The 22,217-nt window shown below is 47.4% G+C and overlaps 1 protein-coding gene across 1 annotated transcript in view; it reads left to right on the top strand.

The window, feature by feature from the left end:
• ST3GAL1 (ST3 beta-galactoside alpha-2,3-sialyltransferase 1) overlaps nucleotides 1-22,217 on the top strand; it is a 98,673-nt gene that overhangs the window by 5,221 nt on the left and 71,235 nt on the right. The window contains exon 2 of the mRNA XM_057736373.1: nucleotides 15,861-16,014. The gene's annotated coding sequence lies outside the window, so the exon portion shown is untranslated. The remainder of the gene's footprint in view (nucleotides 1-15,860; nucleotides 16,015-22,217) is intronic.

Genomic DNA, 22,217 nt, shown 5'->3' with positions numbered 1-22,217 from the left:
GCGTGGGATTCATCGTTGCTACGCAGCCAGAGGGCAGGTCCCTGAACTCGGCGCGCCTCCAAGGGCTCCGGGCTTCAGAGTGATGGCGTGTAACAGTGCCAGTGGCTGCTTTGGCTTTAAAAAATAAAATTCAGTGCTTTATCTTTAATACTCATCCTTAGACTTTAGCTCAGGTTGGAAGAGCTGATTTGGGAGAGCGCAGTGAAATGGCACCTTAGGCAGCGTGGGGGAAAAGCGCCCAGGTTTTCAGGATCACGCCGACACAGCTCGGCACGCCCCGCACCTCTGTGGGCCAAATTTGAGATGCAGGTGTGTGATTATCCCCCGTGGGATGCGGGCCACCGTGAGGATGAAGCCAGGTGTGGCATAAGAGAATATTGCCTGTGGGACCAGGCTCCCGGAGACACCCGGGACCCAGTTGAGAATCTGGTTCCAGAGGGTTATAAGAGAAAGTGCTGCTGGCTGGAGATACTGCCTCAGGACAGAGCATGTGGGAACAGAATAGGTGACCGGAGGTGGAAAGTTTTGGAAAGCTAACGGAAAAACACTTGACACCCTAGGCTGGCTGTGATGTTACAGGGTTGGTTAATAACCTGCTCTGGAGGAAAACAAGGCAGAATGGCTGGGTCCCTGCAGGTTGTGTGAAGTTTGAAAGTTTCTTTTTTCCTCTGGCGTGACCTGGAGAGTTCCCGGAGGCAGGGATATCTGCATGGGTGGAGAGGACTCCTTGTCCTGAGCCTGTCCTGTGTGGCCTGGCTGATCCGCAGGAGGGCACCTGGAGTGGACTCTGTAGTGGCCAACCTGGGGTGTCAGGATACTTCCTCTGGGCCGGGGGGACCACTGGCCCAGGACTAGAACTCCTCTGTCCTGGTCCTGATCCTATTCCACCTGCTCCTGCCCAGTGACCTTGGGTACATCATTTGCCGACTAAAAAATATGGTCAGCCTAAAAGTTGAGGTTGAGAATTACATTTTTTTTTGGCAGACTTTCTGAGGGCTTCAAGCCAGGGAGACAGCGTCTCAAATAGGGACTGCCCCAAGGAGGTAAGGGTGGAGCCAGGATTGATAGGGTTTTTTGCAACAAAGACCAGGTAGTCTGAACATCAAAAGATTACTGTTAATTAAAGAAAACCAGAAATCTCAAGGTAATGAATGTAGTGCTTTTCTGTGTATGGGAAGATACAAGAGTCTGGGCTCAGTGAAGTCATTCCTTTGATGTGCACCTCAGCTATCTAGGGCCAGTATCCTGTTCTTTCCCATCCTGAGTCCCCTCGGGATGCACCTTACAGGGTGGCTTCAGTGGCTGAGGGTTTGTTTCCATCCTGAGGTCCCTCAGGGGCAGCTGTAGTGACTTGGTGGCCACAGCATCCTTTGTTTGCTGATATGATCGCTGATATAGCAGGCAGCATTTTTCATTCACACACTGAACCTCTGAGTGTCCATTTTCTCAACTAGTAGAGGGCAGTGCAAATCCCCCAAGACAGGATGAGGCTGATGAATAGGGCTTCTTGATTATAAATTACGTAACATCTACGTTTTATTACATATATAGTGTGTGCCCAGTGCAGTGGCGAGTATTTTAAGCTTCAGATCATTTTGTGTTCTGGTAGAAAATATTACACTCAAATAGAGTGGAGAGTTTAGTAAAGAGAGTGTTTACACAGCTGGGAGCAGTATTTAGGGAAATCAGCACAGGATGTAGCAGTACCTGGGCCCAGTGACCAAGCCCCACCATTCCCATTCCCCCCGCCCCCAGGGGAGGCAAAGGGCGGGATGGGTGAGGGCAACCAGGAGAGCCTGGCAGTAGGAGCCTGTGCAAGAGCCTCCCCCTTTCCCCTGGCAGGGAGGGGCCAGGAGGATACACTCTGCCTGCCCCCCCCCACTGCAATCCCTGCACCACCGAGAGCCGAGCCCTCCCAGCAGCCAGAGGCTAAAGGCTTCCTTGTTGGAGCTTCTCAAGGACAGGACAGGATAGAGACAGGTCAGGAGTGGGCCTGGAGGGTGATGTTGCCTCCTGCCATCTTAGGTGATTCTGCGGCAGCCTGAGCTGGGGTGGGGGGTGGGGTCCCCAAAGTACAGAGGAGAAACTAGAGGCTGAAAAGAACTCCCTAGCCCAAGGCCACAGGGCTGGTGGAAGCCCAAGTTTTAACCTGTTGTGCTCTGTCCACACTAATAAAATAAATGTGTCAAGTCTAAGATATTATTATTAAGACCCGTATGTTATTTCATTAGCATCTTCGTGAGAAACAGAATAGCCCAAGTATTAAGCTTTTGGTCCAAGGTTTATCACTTATTACTCAGTGATCCAGTTACCTACCTTTTCTGTGTCTGGGTTTCTTCCTTTGTCATGGGGATGATACTTTGGATAGTTAATGTGAAAGATAAAGGAGAGTCACTCTCAGCAAATGTTAGCTTTTATTCCTGAAAAGGTCAAGATTCAGACATGTTGGTATAGGGGTGGGCTGTGCTCCATCACGTCCTTTTAACCTATTCAATATTCAAGGAATACTATTTGCATATTCTTATATTAAAGATTTTTTTCCTTCCAAAAATATCTGAAGATGTTTGGGCAATTTCTTCTGCCTCTATGTGTATGTATACATATATATATATATTTTTTTTCTTCTCTAAAATACATAAAAGCTGTCTAACTAGGTTTGATTCTGGAACCCTTATGAGAGTATAAAATACAAATTAGAAATCATTTACAATCATTCAGAGAAGTTGAGAAGAAAACGTTAGTTCCAAATTATGTGGCAGAATTAAAAAAAGAGGTTGCAAATGACTTTTGGAAGGTCCAGTTTTGGGTGTGCGAAGAAAATACTTTCTCTGAATTTCATCAGATACCTTTAAAAAAAATCAAACCCACATTGATATCTGTGATAGATTTTGCTGCATTTAAAAAAAAAAAAAAAACATTTGAATCCACATGGAACCAAGAGACCAGAGTGGCTAAAAATTCCCTTCATGCATATTTACCTAGCAGAGGGCTCTTGAGAAAAACCCAACCGAAAAAACACAACCAAAGCAAACCCTGCTGCTTCTCTAACTGAGAGGGTGGAATGACTCCAAAAGATTATTTCATGTCCAAAAAGCCTAAAACAACCACGCATGAAAGACAAAAGCCATCTAATTGGGCATTTACCTTTTCAGAAATAAAAGGCTCGGTGGAAAGAAAAGAAAATGAAAAAAAAAACCAAAAAAACAAACTCAGGAAACCTTTTTCCTCAGAAGACTAGACCAGAGCCCAAAGTAAATCCCCGGAATTTGGCCAAGTCATGAAGGGCTGCATTCTCCCTCCCTGCCCTTGGTCTAGCTCAGAGAGCTCCCAGTGGTCTGAGAGCAAAACACCCTCCGAAACGTCCACATCTGCACTCACAGCCCTTGGCATCTGCAGCTCTGACCCTATTTGGACCTCAGTTTGTCTCCTCTGTGTGCTCCACTGGGATGCCGGTCCTCCCCATTTTGTAGATGAATAACTTACCCAAAGTCACAAGATCTTGCCCGCACCTGGATCTTCCGTGTGCCCGGAATTACCCTCATGGGAAGTAGGTGTCTCCTGGGGAAGGAATAAGCCCACACTTCCAGCTGCCTCGAAGCCCCATCACACATCTTCCTCCACTCACCCTTTAAAGCACCCACCACCTACCCGTCCCACCTTGAACTGTACAGGTGAGGAAGCTGAAGGTCAGTCAGGTGACCAGGTCCACATGGAAACAGCCTCTGACCTTGGTGGAGCCAGCTCCCAGCATCCTGGCCCCTCAGGGCCTTGCTCTTTCCACCTCACCCCCTGTTCCCTCCCTCTGCTTGGCTGAGTCAGAGAACAGTGCAAAAAATCCCATCAACTAAGTCTCGGCCTCCTCTTTAGGTCCTAGAGTCAACTTTGGGAACCAAAACGTTACCATCCTAACAATACAGTACAACACAGCATAACATAACACAAGACAGCACAACACCACATAACGACCACAACTGCCATTTACAGTTCATGCAACGTATGGATGAACTAGACCAGAAACAGACTTTAGCAAGAACCGGCTTTACCATTATTAGGAAGCTAGAGAGCACCACCTCCAGGGGAGCCTTAGGGGAGGGGCGGAGATGGGGTTCTGCTGGTGAGACCCAGGTAAGGCAGATCACGGTGGAACCTCCAGAAAGAGCTGTCAACCACTAACTCATACATTTCGCCAGATAATCTCCCTGCTATTTAGTTATTTTGCCTGTAAATTACTCATATTTTCTCCCAGGGAGGGAGTCAGCTAGTACATGGAGTCAAAGTCATAGAACAACTGCCTGAATAAAGCTTAGGGGATGGGAAAGAAGAGGGAAGACACCTGCAGGCAGTCTGGGAACAGGGAAGCTGGCCTGCGCAGCTTTGGGGGGTAAAGTGATAAACTCTCAGTGAGCAAAGAGGTTATTGTGTGCATTCTGTCCTTGAGTAGGATTTCAAAGACTACAATTTCACTTGATGGATTTTCTTGAAAACCCCGAGCATTTAACCTTGGAGCCAAGGGATAGGTGATCTCTGGGCTCCCCTGTGCCCAGGGCCTGCCGTCTGCACCTCCACCTCCGCTGGGTTAGGATGTTGACTTCTCCTCCTCGGTTAGAGTTGATCATTTCGTTAATATTGGATCCCTAGTCTTCATAACAACCCTGTAAAGTCACCTGTTTTATATTTTTTTCCGGTTTATATTTTTTCCCTAACCCATTTAACCGATGTGGAAACAAACTCAAGAGAAGTTAAGCCACTTGCCCAAGGTCACATAGCTTGAAAGTGGCAGAGCCAAAGTTCATAATTCTGTCCCACTTCTGCCTGAAGCCCAAGATCTCAGGCAGCGTGCTGTGACATTGTCAGGATTGTCCTGTGTCTCTAGATCAGGGGAGCCAGGAAGGGGTTGGGGGGCAGCCTCCCTAAGAGGTGCAGCTATGAAACGCATCACACCAGGTATCTGCCTCCAGCCGTAGCCCAAGGCACGTGCCATCCCACCCGATGGACGCGACAGATGGACCCAAGTGCTGTAACATCCTTTTTGGGAGGAGGTTCTGATTTTTCTTCACGTGCTGTTTGCCCAGGGCTGGGGCTCCAAGCCTTTTCCCTGATTCACCATTTGGGGCTCGTTGCATGGGTTTATTTTTTTATTTTATTTTTTAATGAATTTATTTATTGGCTGTGTTGGGTCTTTGTTGCTGAGCGTGGGCTTTCTCTAGTTGCGGCGAGCGGGGGCTACTCTTCATTGTGGTGCGAGGGCTTAGTGCACTGGCTTCTCTTGTTGCGGAGCACGGGCTCTAGGTGCTCCGGCTTCAGTAGTTGTGGCTCAAGGGCTGTAGAGCGCAGGCTCAGCAGTTGTGGTGCACGGGCTTAGTTGTTCCGCGGCATATGGGATCTTCCCAGACCAGGGCTCGAACCCATGTCTCCTGCACTGGAGGCAGATTCTTAACCACTTCGCCACCAGGGAAGTCCTGCATGGGTTTATTTAGCTTATGATAGTCTGGCTGGATTCTCAGATCTCCACGTGGATGCCTGCATTGCTCATTGCAAGTACTCATCCCTTGGCTTGTCTGCATAAATTGAATTCAGAGAGCCCCACGGTGCCTGGGGGTTGAGGAAGGACTGAGCTGGAAGGCTTGGTATAAAGTTTGTCATCAGGAGTGTAAACCTACCCAGGTCCCTAGACAGGTGTCTCTTGGGCAATCTGCTTCAAGAAAAATGAACAGTAAAAGTTGCTGTTGCAACATTGAAAACTTCCCTTTTAATAACATCCTCACACTGGAGAATAAGTGTTTGTTGTTCTTGTTACTTGAAAACACTGTTAATCCTACCACCTGGTGGAGAGGTTGAAGAATAAAAGCTGTTGCTTGGGAAACATTAGCTGCCATCAACAAGAATGCCTTAGTAGGGGGTATTCCTGGTTGTTTCTGAGCCCTATTCTTAAATTTGAAACTGCAGTCTTTTGGCAGAAAAGGAAATTAAAATGAAAAGGAGAGATTAGAAGAGAGTGTGGCTGTGTACCACCACCTAAGGGAAATTTCAGATGAAAAACACACCTTTGAGAATGGTTTGAAGAGTTGGTTCCAACATAAAGGCCGCTTCTGTTTTTCTGTCTGTAACCTATGACAGGGAACAAACTGAGCTAAGTGAAAATCATTCGCGAACTACAGGATTATAGAAGTGAAACTGATGTCTCCACAATCCAAACATCCAAACAAGGAGAAAAAATGTACTGGCCCTGGGGACAGTTTGGAATATGAGAATACCCCGGCATCGTCAGGAACCTGCCCCTGGGGTGGAGTAAAGGGGTTTTCTCTTTTTCTCTGCACATAAGCTGTGACCATTACAGGAGAGGTTGGGAGGAAGTTGTGTTGAGTTGCTTAAATGAGAGCAAGTTATAAAGGTTACACATTTAAAGAGCATGAAATCAGAAAGAATTGTAAAATCCGAGCATTTGCAAAGATCCTTAGCAGTGCCCTTGTTCAACCTTCCTCTACTCCCAGGCTTCAATTATTCATCGACTGAGTCATTCATTGATTCACGCAATAAAAGTACTGGCTCTGCCACTTCCTTGCTGTGTGACCTTCAGCATGTTTCATAACCTCTCTGTGCCTCCATTGCCTCATCCATAAAATATGGATAATAATAGTACCTACCTCCTGGTGGGTACCAAATGAGTTAATACTTGGAAAGTGTTCAGAACAGAGCCCTGTGCGTGCCCACTTTAAAGTGCCTGCTGAGTACATGCTATGATCAACATCATCTTTTGAGGTAAAAAATCCCCTGCTCGGCTTCCCACTGAAGTTTCCTAACTTCAGCTTTACCATGTGGTTATCCCTTCCCTGCTTGAATGTTGCCAGTGTTAGCCAGATCTGTGCCCACCCAGTGGCTCTCTGACCTGTGGACACCTCTGTGGATTAGAAAGCTCGTCCTCATGTAGAGCTTCCAACTGTGGAGGGCTTCCTGGAGGAGGTGGTAGGGTGGGGTTCTCCGGAGCTGTCTGAATTTAAGGCTGCGAAAGTTCTCTGGCCTTAAGAAGCTACAGTGTGGCTCCTGGGCACTAATGGTAGACAAAGTCCACTTGAGACTTTGGACATGACATTTCAGCCATTCCCTGCCCGGTATTTCACCGCTAAGACAGCTCAGATGGAGGCCTGACCTGTGTGATTCCTCAGCCCGTTAGCAGGCAGAGCCAGAGTAAAAAGTCAGCCCTGCGTTCAAGGCTGCCACGGCCGACTTTCACCACTTTTTCCACCTGACTTGGGCAGCTCAGGGTGCCCTAGAGATGAGCTTCCGGTGCCCACCTGCATGCCAGAGCACGGGACATGGCAGTAGGCACAGACCCGGGTGCCAGGGCTCCTGGATGACCCCGCTGGGCGGGTCCCCTTCTCTAGGGATCCCCATCCTGTTCACACCTCAGGCTCCCAGACCACCCCTGACCCCCCAGTATCCCTGAGACCTGCCTCTGAGCAAGTTGGTGTTGGCTTTTGGGAATTCTGGCGTGTCTCTGCCCTTTTGTCCTGAGTTTCTTCCCAGGAAATACCAGTATTGGACATTCTGGACTCATTTAACCTTCTAAACAGAGCGTTGCGGTCATTCTTCTTATTAGTATTTCAACTGTTGAGAGCACCGAGGCTCATGGAAGTGGGCCACTTGACCTAAGGCCTACCCAGGTGGGGACCGGTCCCCTCCCACCACCCCCAGAGGACAGCAGCTTCCTCTGCCCTTTCTGACCTCACACCACCCAACTTCCTCCCACCTGCCTTCACATTGTTCTGAGAATCAGATAAGAGGCCGAAAAGAATGAAGTCTCTCCTTCACCAAACGCTATTTCAATGGCTATAAATAGGACACGGAGTGTCGGGTCACAGAATCTGTGCAATGCCAGCATGTCCTTCAGCCCAAGGTTTTCACGGTCAGCGCAGGTTTTCTTCCCTCTCTCTCTCCCTCCTTTCCCTTCTTTCTTCCTTCCCTCCCTCTCACTTCCTTCTTTCTTTTTCTTCCTTCCTTCTTTCCCCTCATCCACAAAATCTTGTCCCAAAGTACATAGTTAAGCCTCCTTAATTAGTCCGTGGTTGCCTAGAAAACAAACACATGCATATTTCATGATTCCTCCCAGTTCTGGCAGACACGGAACAGTGCCCATCAGGAGGCCCCAGGGGAGGCTGCTCAGCTACCAGCATCTCTGTCCTCTGAAGGCAGTCCGTGTACCCAACCAGGACGGCTGAGGGAAGGCTTCTCGTCCCAGAGGCCAAGGGGGCGGAGAGATCAGCAAGGGCCAGGGGGCGAGGGATCAGGTCCACTGTTTGTTAGCTGTGGCATCTGGGGCAAGTGTCTTCCTTATCTGAGCCTCAGGTCCCTATTTGTGCTCTGGGGATACCACCATCCCTCTTGAGGATGGCGATTGGGGGCTGAGATAAATCAAGCAGGAGAGCGTGGGGGAAACCCCAGAGAACGGAGGGTCTTCAAGCTGGAAGATGGGTGTGAGCTGCTGAGAGCAGCAGTGAGAGTGGGGAGAGCCAGTGCACGGGGGACCCCGGGGAGCAACCCACAGATGGAGTCAGGACATCTCCCCAGTTGTGTGATGGGGAGGAAGAGAGGGAACAGGGTTCCTGCTTTGTGGGTCCTAACAATTCTGCCTTCTTCCAGTTGTGAGGAGTGATCAAGGTGTCTTTTCCTGTGTGCAGAAAGAGATTTAGCCAGACCCACGTTTTGGGCAAACCAGTGGGCTGAAGTTTGCAGTGGGTGGGGGCAGAGGCCTGAGCATCTCATGGGTAGTCCACGTGGGAGTGTTTGCGTTGCTCCGACGTCGGAAGAAGTGGTGACTTTACTTCTCTGCAGTTTGAGGATTGATTCACTCCGGTGCTGAGAAATTAGAAATCGAAAGCCACTTGGAGACTTCCAGCTTGGTTGCGGAGGTCACTAGGGAGCCGTGGGTGACCGCAGGGAGCACAGCAACGGGACACGCCCGTGAGCTGCTGCGCTGCCTGTCCCATCCCGGACCTGTGGGATTTGAGGTGGGGGAGGTTGTCCTCCACCAGTCTGGATGGTGAAGAGAAAGCCTGGGGTTCAAGATGGCCCTGGCTTTGATTCACACCTCTGATGATTGCTAACCATGTGGCCGTGAGCAGATGCCTAACTCTCTCAGAGGCTCAGTTTCCACATCTGTGAAGTGGGGGTAAGACCAACACCCTCAGAGGCTGGCCGTGCTGATTGAATGAAATCACACATGTGAAATCTTAGCGGGGTGCCTCCTTGTCCAGACTAATTCCGTGGTAGCTGCTGTTAATATCGATAATAATATATCCCCTGGCAGAGCAGCCAGAACTCAGCATTTAGGTTCTGAATTCAGAAATCCACTCATCCTCAGGACTGCAACATGTGGAAAACCCTTTCAGAGAGGGAGGGTGCACGCCAGCTTTCCCAGCCTGGCGAGCACACCTGCTTCCTGCCTGAGTTCTGTTTCATATTCAGACCCGCCGGGCTGGCTTCCCCAGCCCCTGGGCCGCAAGGAGGGAGATGCAGGAAAACCCCGAGGGGGCCATCCGAGCTGCCAACTCAGCTTCCTTCTGCTCTCGGCATTAACCCTGTCACCCCAGAATTTCTGCCCCTGTGCCCCACTTTCATCGTGCAGCCCGGCCACCAGCCAGGCCCTGAATATTCTAGCACTTACACCAGGCTTTTCTAGGGCATCTTGCCATCTGCCGTTGCACTTCTAGGTCACCTGTTCGCTTTGCAACCTGATCTGGCCAGACAGTCTCAGTTCTTCTTTTTTTTCTTTTTTATAAATTTATTTATTACGTGTTGTTAATTGTGTAGAAAGTAAATATTTAGAAAATCATACAGACTTTTAAGTAAAGATAGTGGGGTAAAACAGAATTACAGAACTTCCTATCCCAATAACTAATAAAAAGGACAGACTAAAATAAAATAAAATAAAATAAATTATTTATTTATTGGCTGAGTTGGGTCTTCATTGCTATGCACGGGCTTTCTCTAGTTGCGGTGAGCAGGGGCTACTCTTCGTTGCGGTGCGCAGACTTCTCATTGCGGTGGCTTCTCTTGTTGTGGAGTACTGGCTCTAGGCGCTCAGGCTTCAGTAGTTGAGGCATTTGGGCTCAGTAGTTGTGGCTCATGGGCTCTAGAGCGCAGGCTTAGTAGTTGTGGCGCAGGGGCTTAGTTGCTCCACGGCAGGTGGGATATTCCCGGACCAGTGCTTGAACTCGTGTCCCCTGCGTTGGCAGGCGGATTCTTAACCACTGCACCACCAGGGAAACCCCCAGTCTCAGTTCTTGCTCTCATTTTCCATGATCATCTTGTGCTGGTCAGGAATTCAGATTAAGAAACCACCCACTTAATCATGTGCTGTCTCCCACTGGGTGCAGAGTGGTGTGAGAGACTTGTGAGCCCGAGTCCTTCTCCCCACAGTGGGCCCCTTCCAGCCAGAGCCCATGAGTGTACAGCTGTCCCCATCAGGGCAGAGCAGAGCAGAGTGCTCGCACAGCACAGAGCAGGCTCAGTACACCCTGATTGAAGGGTGTGTTGGTCTGAAATAGAGTCCACATAGGAATTAGTTTATCACTCAGGCTCCGCTCTTCACCATAACCATGAGCAGGTTACTTCATCCCTGCAAGCCTCCGTTTTCTCATCCACACAGTGATGCAAATAATAACACACACATTACAAGACCATTATGAGGATCCACCGAGCTTTTGAGGACAAAGGGCTTAATTTGGCAAAGTGTTCATAAGCATTTAAAAATGGGATCTGCTACTATTACTGCTGCTAGTTTGACCTTATAATTATTATTAAAGCAATTTCATGTTGTTTCTTATTCTCTTGCTTTACAGTACAATCCTGTAAAGCAATGAAGCAGGTACAGTTTCCATTTGACTAGTGAGTAAACTATGACTCAGAGAGAGGCTGTTTTTCTAAACTCACAGAGCTAGACTTGGCCGGCCTCCTCTGCTTGGCACACCTAGCAGCCGGCCGCACTGTTTTGGAACATGACATGACCACGGGCCTATGAGAAAAGATTCCTGTAATTTAAAAGCACAGCAATATTTTTTCATCCAGGCCCCGTGTTAACAATTATTCAGATGATCATTTTTCTCTTGGAGGAGAAAGGCTGTGATTTATTAAGCAAACTGCTGTACTCCAGGTGTGATGTAGAGTTTCCCATCCAGTCCCCTGCTCTACCCCAAGAAGAAGGAAAATTGGAGAACACGATCTCATAAGATTTATTGCATTCTGTTGTACAGGAGAAAGGAATTTCAGGTGGTGGCTGTACCAACAGGGGCAAAGACGGAATGATCTGTGGATCCAGAGTAGAAGTGAGAACTAACTGGTTTGTTTGGCTGGCATTTGTCCTAATCTTTTGTGCATTGGCTGGAACTGGTGGGCATATTTCTTGCCTCCAGGTCCTGGTTTAAACCCAGCAGTTTGCCACTAAGGGCCTGGTTGGTAGTGGTGGCTGCCAGTTGGATAGAGAGAAATAAGGGGGCGAAATGAGCTGGGATGGGATGAGAGCAAGTCAGTTTGGTAGTAGGAAGAGCCCTGAGCCTGGAATCAGACACGCTCTCTGCCCGTGTTCCCACAGCCCTGCTCTCAGTCATGTGACTTGTGGGCCCACGTCTCTGAACCTCAGTTTCCTCATTTGTGATCTTGGAGAGTCACATGAGCTTTCCTGGGCCTCCCTGAAAATGGGGATTGTATCTGATTTGTCTTCCTATATAGTCCATGTATATGAACACATTTCACCTATTTTTTTTTAATTTTTTAAACTTTTTTTTCTATTTTTAAAAAATTATTTATTTATTTATTTATTTATTTATTTATTTATTTGGCTGCATTGGGTCTTCACTGCTGTGCATGGGCTTTCTCTAGTTGTGGTGAGTGGGGGCTACTCTTCGTTGCAGTGCATGGCCTTCTCAGTGTGGTGGCTTCTCTTGTTGCAGAGCATGGGCTCAAGGCACACGGGCTTCAGTAGTTGAGGCATGTGGGCTCAGTAGTTGTGCCGTGTGGGTGCTAGAGTACAGGCTTGGTAGTTGCGGTGCACGGGCTTAGCTGCTCCACAGCATGTGAGATCTTCCCGGCCCAGGGCTCAAACCTGTGTCCCCTGCATTGGCAGGCAATTCTTAACCACTGCGCCCCCAGGGAAGTCCCTTCACCTTTTTTTAAGAGTGGAATGAAGCAATTGTGAAAGGGTAGGGGAAACAAGAGGACTATAGGAAGATGCAGGGCAGGAGGGTGGGGAGGAAAGCTGTGATGTGGCATTTTAGAAGAGATTTTTAAGGCTCATGCCAAAAACAAAAGGCAGGGAGAGTCAAAGTAGCTGATGAGGCTGCTTCCTGGGGCCAGCAGGTAGTAGTGGGATACTCACCTTCTCTGTGTGATCAGTGCCTTGCACCCTGTTAGTGGAGCTGAGAAACCCAAACTCTGGAAGGTGGGTGACACTTGGGGTACAGATCCAATTTTTAAGAGCCCCGTGGTTGCAAGCCTGCTAGTTGGGGTTGATAGTCCAATAGAGTTGCCAGATGTGTGTGTGTGTGTGTGTGTGTTTAAAAGCCAACTGAAGATTAATGCAAAAGTTGGTTCAGGATTACATTTTGCTCCAAGGCAAGTCTTAGGCTTTGACTGAAGGTCACAGGTGGCCACAAGTGCCAGGCCATGGAGTCAGAGACCTGGGGCTGAGTTGGGAGAAGGGCTCCATGTTTAACTCACAGATTCCCCTCTTATGTCTTACTGTTGTAGGATACTGACAATATATGTCCCCGTAGATGCATGTGTACCTGTAGGTGATTATCAATTCCTTAGTGAGATGTGACATACGTAACACTCAGATATAGGTTCCTGATAAGTTGTAAATCGCCCACATCCCAACCAACACTCAGAAATGTATCTGCTTCTTCACTCATTCATTCTTTTTTTTTTTTAATATTGAAGTATAGTTGATTCATGATGTTGTGTTCATTTCAGGTGTACAGCAAAGTGATTCAGTTATATATATATGTGTGTGTGTGTGTGTGTGTGTATATATATATATATATATTCTTTTTCAGATTCTTATCCTTTATAGGTTATTACAAGATATTGACTATAGTTCCCTGTGCTGTACAGTAGGTCCTTGTTGGTTAACTATTTTGTATACGGTAGTATGTTTATTTTAATCCCAAACTCCTAATTTATCCCTTCCCCCTCTTTCTCCTTTGGTAACCATAAATTTGATTCTGTGTCTGTGAGTCTATTTCTGTTCTGTAAATAAGTTTTTTTTTTAAGATTCCCCATGTGAGTGACATCATATGATATTTGTTTTTCTCTGTCTGCCTTACTTCACTTAGTATGATAATCTCTAGGTCCATGTTGCTGCCAATGGGATGGTTACATTCTTTTTTATGGCTGAGTAATATCCCATTGTATATATGTACCACATCTTCTTTATCCATTCCTCTGTTGATGGACACTTAGGTTGCTTCCATGTCTTGGCTATTGTAAATAGTGATGTTCACTCACTCATTTATTCAGCAGTCATTACCGAGTGCCTCCTATACCCATCCAGTGTCTCATGGAGGTGGGGAAATCTAGTGATAAGTAAAATACTGCCCCCCTCCCCCACCCCTAAGGGGCTCAGTCCAGTGAGAACGATGGACAATAGGATTGAGGTGATGCCCAGTGTTTAGTAAATTCTTGCTAAATGAAAGAATAAACGAATGAAGATCAGCGCAAGAAGCCATGGGTCCCTGTAAGGTCCCTAACCCATTTTGGGGTGGGGACAGCAGTGTGTCCAAGGAAACATCTTGGAAGTATGGTACATGAATGGCCTTGCTCGTTCTCTGACTCAGGAAATGCTGATTGACTTTCTCCCGTGGGGAAGCAGTGTGCTGGCTGGTGATGGCGGAGTGGTGTGTAGGACAGACACACGCTTGCCTCATGGAATCAGCAGGCTGTGATAGATGCTCTGCAGGAGTGCAGGGAATTCTGGGAAGGTGTGGTGGCAGTGCCTGGCCTTGTCTGTGCAGTCAGCAAAGATGTCCCTGGGAAATGCGTTGACACTGAAATCCAAAGGGTGAGTAGGCAGTACAGCAGGGGAGGGCATGGTGTGAGCTGCAAAGTACAAGGACCCCTGTGGCTGCTGCTAAGAATGGGGCTGGCACCGGAGGAGGAGGAGGTGGCAACCACAAACCCCATGAGGAGGCTGGGGCAGTGAGCCCCCACCTTCATTCTTCCAGACAACTGGGGCTGAAAATAAAGTTTCATTCCCAGAACTTCCCCTAGCTGCTCTGGCTCTGGCTACTTTGTGTTTCTTCTGTATAAACATCCTGCCCCCATCAGGAGCTCCAAATAGAGTCTGTTTATGGTCAACACCAGACAACCGCCTTTAGACAAATCTGGAGTCAGTTGGTCACTAAACCCTGTTGATTTTACATCTAAAATAGTTCTTGAATCTTCTACTCCTTGTCTTGCCCACAGCCCTGGCCCTCATCGTCTCTTTGACAATCACCAGCACAGGCTGACCTTTCTTTCTGAAGCAAAAATCATGTTGTGTCACTGCCAGCAGTATGAAGATAACTTGACAGTTGTATCAGCTAGCTTTCTCTGTATAACAAACAGCCCTAAACCTTAGTGCCTTCAACAAGAAACATTTATTTCTCCCAATGCTGTGGGTAGACTGGGTATTTCTTTTGGTCTGGGCAGCTTGGCTGGGCTCAATTGCCTATGATGGCCTCACCTGCAAGCCTGGGGGCTCAGCTGGGATGGCCAGGATGCCTTCTGCTTCTCGCCTTGTTGTTTCTCATCCTCCAGGGGGCTACCTCGGGTGTGTTAATGTGGCAGCAGAATGATTCCCAGAAGCAAGAGAGAAGTTGTTCTGTGCACAAGCATTCTTAAGCCTTTCTTTGTGTCATGTTTGATATCGGGTCATTGTTCAAAAGCAAGTCACACGGCCAAGTTCAGACTCAAAGGATGTAGAAATGGACTCCACTTTGTGGTGGGAGGGGAGGCAAAGCCACCCCACAGAGGGTTGCTGCAATGTGATGTGTGAGCAAACTGGGGGCCTTTCCTGCAATTATCTCTCCCAGTGGCTAAGATGAAGGCTTTGGAATCAGAAAGAATGGGGGTGTCCTGTCGTTGTCTCTTCGCTACCACTTACTGCCTTAGTCATGCTGGGCAAGTTTACGCACGTCAGCTTTCCAAGCTTCAGCTGCCCATTCACGTTATGGGAATGATCAGTCTGGTCATCTCGGATTTCACGAGAGGATCAGCTGAGAAAAACCATGGTCTGCACATCGCAGTGCTTGGGGCACAAGGCACTCAGCTAAGAGTCTCTGTTACCTTCCTCGGATGGGGTCTTCAAAAGCCCTTTCCTGTCTGGCTCCAGCATGGTTTATCCTAACTTTGATCTCACAATTTTCACTTTCATCTTAACTATTTATTTATGTTCATCCTTAGAGATACTTTCCCCAAGGCTTTTCTTTTCACCAAACAGCATCTCACTTGTACCTTGATCGAGGAGCAGCTAAAAATAGCATCTCCTCTTCAAATTCATCTTTCAGATTGAGTTGGCCATTTCCTTCCCAGCTCTCCCAAATATCACCTACATCCCCGTGTCACATTGTCCTGGATTACTTATTTGTTTTTTTCCACCAGGCTGAGCTCCTGGAGGCCGTGAACTGTGCTTTACTCACCTTTCTGTCTCTGGAACTTGGCTCTGTGCATGGAACAGAATAGGGGTTTATTTACAAAATACTTGATGTATAAATCATTGGGTGAGTGAGTGGGGAAGTAGGTGAATGCCTTTTAACTGCCTGAGTCATCTTCAAAAGGCAGCGAGTGAAATGTCACAGCTGACAAACTTTTCTCCTCTTCCTTTCCAGCTGGTACCGTTTTCAGATTCAACCTTTCTGAACGTGGAAATGCCAGTAGCAGTTATTAGCATCTGCAGCGGCTGCAGTGAGCAGACACTTTGAGCTTTGTGGCCACAGACAGCTGTCTGAGGACCAGAGATGGACAATCCCGCAGCCCACTGAGGTAATGACTAACACGAGCGAGAAACTGTCTTTCCAGTTTCTTCCGTGGATTACGTCGGGCGGGGGTGGGGAGATTTCCCCTGTTTCTGGGTCTGTTTGTAACTTGGCCTGTTCTCCCTGGATATTCCATACGGAGGGAATGCTTTCTCCCTCAGGGAAGAATGCAGACCTCTTAGAGTATCAAGCAACCTCTCTTTTTCTTAAAAGAACAGTGTACTGAGCTCTCACAAAACTGGTAAATCCTTATGACAAGTGCCTGCCATCCCACAGAAGGCCTGCAGTGACACTGTGGTGTGTCCTGGTGTGAGCACTCATAGCAAACACTGTGACCCACAGGACAAATGCAGGCTGGCCGTGTTTTATAAATAAAGTTTTATTGGCACCCAGCCATGCTCATCCATCGGGGACGTGTATGGGATGTCACACCACAGCGGCTGTTGTGACAGAGAAGGTGTGAGCACAAAGCCTAAAATAGTTATAGTCTGGTCCTTAACAGAAAAAACGTGCCAGTCCCTGATCTAGAGCTGAGCTGTCCACGTGTATCCAGTCCATCTGTGGCTATTTACATTTTAATGAATGAAAATCAAATAAAACTAAACATTTGGTCCTCGGTCACTCTGACCACTTTTCAAGTGCGAATAGCCACATGTGGCTGGTGGCTACCATTTTGGACAGTGCAAACTGAGAATGTTTCCATCACGGCTTGGGAAAGTTGGCTTGGGGAAACTGTGCTCACCCTGGGATGTTGCTTCTCACCCTGTCAGCCTCTAACTCAGTGTGGGCATCATTGGAACCACTGTGGAAGAAGGAAGGTTGGGGGTGGGTGTGTGTGTGTGTGTGTGTGTAGCTGTTCTAAATCATTTTTGGCAAGACATCTATCTACCCACCTGCGTACCTACTCATCTATAAAAATGGAATTACTTTTAAAGTTTCTTTGGGCAGCCGACCTATGGTCTCTGTATATGAGTCCATATAGACACTAAGGCACTTGGGCCTTGGGATTTGTTAGTTTTACATGTGCAAATAGGGAGATAGAGATAAGAGTTTTATCCCTTCTATGGTTACAGGCAGGTAGACAAAGTATGGCGCCTCCTGTAAAGGGGAAGAAGCAATGGCCACAGGGTTCCCATCAGCTGAAGATAGGGACAAGAGAGATAGGAAACAAGGAGAGGAAGAAAATGAGCTAAAGATAAGATATCTGTGAGTCCTGGAAGAATGAGGAATGATGGAGACAAAAGATGATAGGAAAGGGCACAGGTTTACTTTCAAAGAACGCGTTGAACATAGAAATGATAGTTGGGACCTTATCATCTCAGAACTGGGCTGAGCACAGCCAGTTCTATACAGCAGACCCTTGGGGAGAGCCTTAGACTTGGCAGTAGTCCTGCCATCTTGGATGGGTCAGGATTGGGGGCATAATGGAAGGTTCCACTTGTTGATTGAGCCCGTGTGCAATGGGGAATAACAAGTGCTAGGTACTGAGATACCCGTCTTTATGGATGGGTCTCAAGGGGGAACAGACAATAAGTTCTAGGTAGCCAAGAGGTCTGGGCAGAGATCCCAGGTTGTGTGTTTAGAAGCTGGGCTTTCTCAACCTTGGGTTGCCCAGGAACTAGCAAGAACAAAGTAGAGATTCAGATGATAAAAAAGATTCCATTGATATGCATCTGGTACATCTAAATCTGAAAATGACTTCTGCTTCTCTTCTCTTGGTTGGCTTTCAAGTTCCTCACTGTTGTCAGTGAGTGTTTAATGCATTTGAACAGGCGACAGGTATTTCTCTAACAAACCTTCAAGTAATGGAGTTTAATGCAGACATTGAGTAATTAGAAGTAGCAATAATAAAGGTATTGATTTTTTAGTTCTTAATTCTGAGCACATCAAGAATGATGAAACTGATAGTGATGATGATTGATGGTGATGATATTGTCCATTTATTTCCAACTTACCATGTGCCAGAGGCACTGGTCTGCAATAATAACAATTACTATCATCATAGCTTTAAATTATCGGGCACGTACACATAATGTGCCGATCATTTGTGCTAAGCCGTATATTCACTTTTTCTTAATCATATGAACCCAGAGCATTGCTTTTCAGTTAAAAACTGTTTTTTCAATTAGTTTATTTTTATATAATTGCAAATGTACAGGTAAGCTGCAAGACTAGCCAAAAAATCATGGATACCCTTCCCCCAGGTTTCTCAAGTGTTATTTTACTAGATTCCTGAAATCACAGAATTACTATAACCACAGTACCGCTAAGTCAGAAACGTAACATTGATTGGCTGCTAACATTGATTTGTATTTCACGACATTCACCTTCTTTTTGACACATTCAAGCCAATTATTTTCCAGAATACCCCTCAGTTTGTGTTTGTCTGATATTTCCCTATGATTCAATTTAGACTGTAGGCTTTTGCCAGGAATCCCGTAGAACTGATGTGGGGTCCTTAGTGCCTCCTATCGGGAGGATGATGTTGTCTCTCCCCCGAGCTGGTGATGTTGCTCTATCACTTAGTTAAGGTGGCATCTGCCAGGTGTCTCCATGTGAAGTTATTATTTCACTTTTGTAATTATTAAATATCTTATGCAGAGCATCTCTGAGACTATGTAAATATCCTATTACTCCTTCATCTGTCACCCATAGTTTTAGCATCTATTGACGATTCTTGCCTGGATCTGTTTATTATTATCATGGTAACCAAATAGCGATTTTTCTAATTCATCATTACTTTCTCGTTTGTTAGTTGGTTTTCCACTGTAAAGAAAAACTTTCCTCCTTCCTTTCTTCCCTCTTTCCTTTCTTTTCTTGAGTGTGGACTTGCGGATTTTAACTGTACTCTATAGGTTTTAATCCTTTGTCATCATTAGTTTTCTTGATAGTTAAGTTGTCCCAGACTTATCCAGAAAGGGCTGGCTCCTGTGTCTTTTTAATATTTCCCCATTGTTTCTTGAGCACTTTCTTACTTGTTGGTGCAACGTGATTTCTAGCCTTATTTTGTGCTTTCTCTGCCCCCACCTTGGAATCAACATTTTGTCAAGGAACCCTGGCTTCTTTCAGTGCAGGTTGGTATTTAGAAATAGCATCTGGTCACAAACTGTGTTCACTACCACTGGGGGGGGGCGGGGTAGCATTGCTTCCAGGCCCTCCCAACAGACACAGCTGGGCAATGTGAAATGTGTGTGTATGTGGGGGGCGGGGGTGGGGTGTACATGGCTATACACACATGTCCATGTGTACATCCATCTACATTATATATATGTCTATACATACATATACACATCATCTGGGTAATTTCTAAATCAGCCTATTTGTATATTAAAACCACCGTGAATGCACACTGATGATGCTAGAATGTTCTTGAAATTCATATCTGTCTAAATGAGGCTGAAGAATCACCCTGCCCCCACCGTCAATACCACCTCCCACCACATTTATTAAACTGGATCAGGTCCTGTTCCTGACCCTTTCCTTGCCATTACTGCTCACAAAATCCCAGTGGCCCAAGTTCAGAGGAGGAAGCAAGATTCTGACAAGCTCATTAACTTGTGCAAAGTGATGCAGCTAGTGAACGTGGCAAGCTTGCAGAGAGTGCCTGTCTGCAGGTTGACATTTGATCAGATGTCCCTGGGAGACAGTACTGTCCTAGGAAAAAAAAAAAAAAGTAAAAGGCGGGGGAAGGGCTTGTCCCTGTGGACCTGGGGTCTCTGGCCCTCACAAAAGCAAGAAAGCCAAAGCATGCTGGTGGACGCCTACCTCCTTCACACCCTGGAAGCTGAGCTCATTATGGTCTGCATTACTGATAGAATCATGTAACATGTAATAGGGTGTGCAGAGATGCACGTGGTGAAATGTGCATCTGTGTGCAGTTGTCGGTGTGCGTGTGTGTTTCCGTGAGGGCTGGCGTGCGGCTGCTGCTCTATGCTTGCAAAGACCTTGATCAGGTTGAGGGTATGATTACAGAACTGGGCCTCTCTGAGGAGAGGGCATTTCCTCTCTTGCAGGAGGGTTTTCCCCAGGCAAGTTACTTAAGCACAGAGGCCTTAACGTAAACACATGTGCCCCCAGCTCCCAGCAGAATATTTGCAGAATGTGCCGTGGATCAATGCTAGTTTCATTAGTGCATTAGCAAATATCTCTGAGATCTCTCTATGTTCCGGGCACTGTTCTAGGCAGACAAAGACCCAGGGGATTCACATCCTCGCAAACAGCGGGGAAGGGAGGAGATTGGCCGTGAGCAGGAAAAAACAGATATGTGAGTGGCAGGGCGGTGGCTGGCAGGGGGTTGGGGGGAGACAGCAGTGTAAGTGTGGTGTCCAGGAAGGTCACTCTGAGGACATGTTTATGGAACCAGTGCCACTGCTGATAGGAGAGAACAAACAATGAGGGGTGGGGAGGGCAGGGGCTGCAGATCAAAGGACAGGCAGGAGACTCTTTTACTCTCCTCTGGGGGCTGTGGCCTCCCCACTGCAGAGCCAGGCCTGGTTTCTCCAGTGCATCCTTTCAGGCCTGAGGAGTCACGTGCTGTGGGCTCTCTCCCTCAGAACTCAAGCATTCCCTCCCCAAGAATAAATGTTATCAGCTGACCCATAGACAGACTGCAGGCCAAGGCACTCTGCATAGATAAGAGCAGAGCCTGGCACATATGAAAATGGACGGCAGTGAAAGGCTGGTGGAATTTCTGTTGCTGATAACCTTTCAGAAAAGAGCACTACTTACAGAAACAGGGTTGTTTTCCTGGAAGAGAGGAGCCATCTTTCAATATCTGAGAGGCTGTCAGGCGGGAAAAGGTTAACTTGTTGTGGGAGCTTTTGAGGAGGGGGTCCAAGTGGAACGAATGAAATGAACAGATTTCAGTTCACAGAGTGTTTTTCCTTCTCACCCCACCATTCATTCATTCATTCATTCCTTCAACAAACACACCTAGGTGCCTGGGAGTGTGCTGACTTTGGAGGTATGACAGAATAAGACAAGGGCTGTGTCTTTAAGAGGTTAATAATTTAGTGGGAGAAACATGGACACATCAGTGGTATGTCGCGATGCAGTTCCAAGTTCTGTGAGGCCCAAAGCTGATCAAATCTGCGCGTTCTCTTTAAGAAAAAGAATACAAGGTTAGGAATTTAAAATACAAGCCCTAGATTAGTGGGGAGCCACGGAGGGGCCCTGGGTGCATATGCTTCCTTGGTGTGGCCCCAGCCTCCTCTGAGGAAGGTGAGAGGGCACGATGGCTTGTGTCTTGCAAGAGGCTGCATGGACACTTGGCAGAAAGGCCAGCAGTGGGAATTCTAGTGTCCATATAGTAGGGCGGCCCATCTTCTGAGTCTCCCTAGCCCTTGTTCTTGGGCTAAAGACCTTTTTTTTTTTTTCTTAGCACTGCTGGGATTTTCAAAGATGCTTTCCTTACAGTTCTGCGGGCTGACCTTATGATCCCACGTCCGGTATGGTGTTCTAGGGAATCACCTGGACTTTAGGAGCTGGTGGAGTGGTTGGGAGCCCTTACAGAGGGCTGTCTGAGGCTCATTCGCTTTCCTCACAGCCCCCAATGTTGACAGGTTTAACCCCACAGCCACTCTGAAAGCCAGGGGCTGACATTCTCCCTGGTTTACTGATGATGGAACCGAGGCACAGGGTGGTTAAGTAACTTGCTCACAGATGCACAGCTAATAAGTGGAGGAGCTGGGCTTTCAAGGTACATAGCCTCCTCCAGGGCTCCACACTCTTGCCGCGTGGCCTCTCCATGGTCCTCGCTGCCTAACTCTGTTATAGCAACATTCTGGAAGCATCCCGAGTGGCTAGCATTGGACAGTGGCTAAACTACTTCCATAGAATGCGCTGACACGTTGAATCCATGCAGAGTTCTTATCAGCACGTTGAAATGCTTCGATTAGGCTCAAAGGTGGAATACACAGGAAATAACACTATCAACAGTAACTAAGCGTTAGCAGTGCTTGAACCCCCCCTCTCAGCCTTTGCACCCTCTCCTGGACTGTTATAACAGCTCATTCGTTCACGCATCCATTCAGTAGGTTTTAACTGAGGCCCTGTTTTGCGCCTGGTACTGGGAATGCAGTGGTTACAAACTCACACGTGGTTTCTGCTCTCCTGCTGCTTACTTACCATCCAGCTTCTGTCTGCACAGCCTGCCTGCGCCTTCTCCCTCCCTGTCGCCCTGGACGTACCTTCCCAAGGCCCTGATTGGCC

The sequence above is a fragment of the Hippopotamus amphibius genome, chromosome 5, assembly GCF_030028045.1.
Source record: "Hippopotamus amphibius kiboko isolate mHipAmp2 chromosome 5, mHipAmp2.hap2, whole genome shotgun sequence".
NCBI lineage: Eukaryota > Metazoa > Chordata > Mammalia > Artiodactyla > Hippopotamidae > Hippopotamus > Hippopotamus amphibius.
Note: the sequence above shows the minus strand (reverse complement) of the source record. Positions and strands in the feature narration are given on the sequence as shown.